This window comes from Plectropomus leopardus, chromosome 23 (assembly GCF_026936395.1).
Source record: "Plectropomus leopardus strain MGB_pleo_1.0 chromosome 23, ASM2693639v1, whole genome shotgun sequence".
Lineage (NCBI taxonomy): Eukaryota > Metazoa > Chordata > Actinopteri > Perciformes > Serranidae > Plectropomus > Plectropomus leopardus.
In genome coordinates, this window is record NC_142198.1 from 3479339 (window position 1) to 3482638 (window position 3300).

Here is a 3300-nt window from a genome sequence, read left to right on the forward strand (position 1 = left end):
AGGTTCAGTTCTAGGTTAGGTTCAGGAAAAGAAGCATTGTTGGTTATCCTTACATTGCGTACTTAAGTTACACACATAATGTAACATACTAAATGAAAAGTTGCATAGGTTAGGTTTAGGGGAGTAAAGTTATGTTGGGTTAGGTTTAGGAAAATGTGTACCTTACTGTAATTCAGAGTTCACTTACTCTCAAACAGGACACAAACATCAGTCTCCTGGATGAAAGGATCATTTTCTTATGTAAACTTTCGCTCTTAACAGGCTATTACTTCTTTCTTTATTCCTGTGAGTGCATTGGTCATATGATCACAGTCTTCCTGATTACATCGGTTATACACAAATTCTTATACATTACTTTTATGTTTCCTTTTACTTTCATATGAATACAAATGTTGCGTTTTTAGCATCCATTGCATTGCATCCAACTCATCATTCGCGCTGCAGCTATACATGTCTTGCTACCAGGGAAAACAAAAGCACTATCCTCTTCCTGTTTGGTCCTGCAATGGTTGTCACACTTCCTTTGTGCCGTAAAAACAGCCTTCACAGTCCCAGTAGATTGTAGCCAGACAGAAATGTATAGTAAAGGGCTTATAGGAAACCAGTCTAAACACAGGTGGTGTCATTATTTTATAGCCATTACATTGCAAAATCAGTATTTACTTTATAATGATTTAGTGAAAGCATGACAATTGTCTGTTATCACTTTAACACCTGCTCCATTCCAGTTGTTCCTGGAAGTGTCACTGATAACAAATATTAATAGATGTGTCTGCTCCTGACTGGTGAGTATTTGAAGCATTCAGGGATCAGATACAGTAAAATCAGCTCCTGCATTGTTCCCTTGCTGCAGGTTCTGCAGTTGCCATGGTCACACAGTGAGCCGTGGCAGCGAGCTGACAAAGTTAAACCATCATAAAGTACGAATGCTGTGGTGAATAGCTGTGAACGTTTTTAAGAGCAGAAGCTGCCCTCCGTCTCCTCGCCGCTGTGTTGACATTGAAATCATTAAGGCCACTGCAGCAAACCACTCACTGTCTGTAAGCACCTTTATGAAACTTTCTACTCTGACTTTAAACACAGAAACATTTCCACAACACAAACATTTCCCTTCTCCCTTAGCCAGTGCTAATTATCACTGTGACAACTACACAAATAATCAGACTCTCCTGTTGCTTTGCACTATAGACATGACATTTGGACTGTCACACTGATGAAAAGGTCTTCAATCTAACCAGGGGAGCGGATCTAGAGCCGACTACAGAGGCATCTGGATCTATAAACTGCTAACACTTAAACCAAAAGGTCACGATAACTATTCTCTCAGTGTAAAGCTATGGAATTGTGTGTCAGGGTAGATTATTTTTCGCTTATAATGAAGTGGTAAGGCCCTACTTCAGCTTGTAGGTACAAGTTTCTTTTCATCTTTTAGGGTGCTTTCACACCTGGATCATTTAGAGCACTTGTTTCTGCTCTCCTCCAGTCGAAACCTGAAGCTGTTTGTGGTGTGAGAGAAAACAAAACAACCACAGGATTTTATGATAGGAGACGTGATTAAAGCATAATTTCAACAGCTAAACCAATAATAAATCCATCCACTGATTGTGAAATCTTTTTGCTATCTCATAAAAGATCCTGATGAAGTCCAGTGCCACAACTACAGGTTCACGCAGCAGCAGGGCAGTTACGCCTTTACCTTATTATGAGTTACTAATGAAGTCAGATGCCTCTGCTGAGGAAAGTTTTTCAAAACTTAAGCTTTTTAAAGCTTACCTGCACTCAACAATAGGACAGGAATGTCTAACTGGTCTTTCTGTCATGAGTATCACTGCAAAACTTGCTCAGAGGCCATCATATAATGACCTGATTAAGGTCATTATATGATGCAGACATATACCTTTGTAGAGCCTCCAGCAGCTACTGAAAAATGCGTCTTTTATAGTTTTTCTCTAATAGATCATATATGCAGAGTTTATACAGTTTTGTGATTTTTCTTCTGTAATGTGTGAGCACAACAATGAAGCAATTACAATTATGCATCCACAGTGGCCCATGATGATAACATGATGGATTTGCAGTCTAATAATAGCTGTAATGCTTATAATCAGTTTGATCATTTCTCTATGAGCTCTTTGTGACACCAAAGAACATAAATATTAACACACTAAGAATTAAAGTGTTGCTTGAAGTTCGATTAGTCAGCTTAATTTGATTGCCCCACGCAGGTCCTGATGATGCAGGATGCCAGCCCTGAAACTGTCCAATAAGTGAGTTACCTGTCAGTCGGTAGAACCTCATGTTTACTCCTTTTGGTTTGTTTGTAAAAAGTCTGTTTGAACATGAACATGAACATGAACCGAACCAGAACCAAAATGCAACAGTGTATCATTTTTTCCCTTTGGTCAGGACCAATTGAACCCAACTACGGGTGTGAAAGCAACCTTAGATTCTTATATGTTGACCTAATTGTTTTTTAATTTTTTGATTGCATAATATTGATCTGAGCCGTGAGGGAATTTCTTCAACTGGACACAAATGTCCACTTGGACTCAACATTCAGCTGATTAGATTATGGTGGGCAGATGTCAAGGGCACTTTGAAGGATTTTCTTTTTAAAAAATGGCACAAACATCCAATTTGACTCTACAATGAACTGAATAGGATTTGGTGATCAGAGACTAAGTTCAATAGTCAGGTTTCTGGTGGTAACATTCCAAGATGCATAGTGATTGATGTTCAAAAAATCAGCAGGTTTATTTCTATCGCAGCCACAGCACTAGCCATCATTATTTCCAATCCAAGGCGATGTAGGCGTGTTATGTGAACAATATTGGAAAGTAGAGCCCCTTATACAGTACATGGGAATGGACAGGTATGACAGAATGTAGTGTGACAGGAAGTTGAAACTGCCAAAAACAATTGAAACTAAAGTGACAAGTGTAAAAAAAAAAAAACTGACAATGAAACAAAGAGTTACATAAAGAATAATACTGAAATTGGTCACTGCAAAACATCAGAAACTAAAAATCAAAACAGTAGTTATAATTTTTCTGGGGAATTTTTTTTAGTACCCATCTAAACATACGTAAGGTATTTTTCATTGTTTTAGCTCCATAGAATTCTGGCTAAGTATTCGTCATGGTACAGGGATCCTGGCCAGGAACATCATCTATAAGTAATTGTTTTTTTTCATTGGCTGGTACACTTGTGCCTTACAGTGCCCAAAATGAGCATGTGTATGGTGGGGCACATAATTGCCAGGAATATCTGCAAGGAAAAGCGCAAGGTCATTTAAACAGG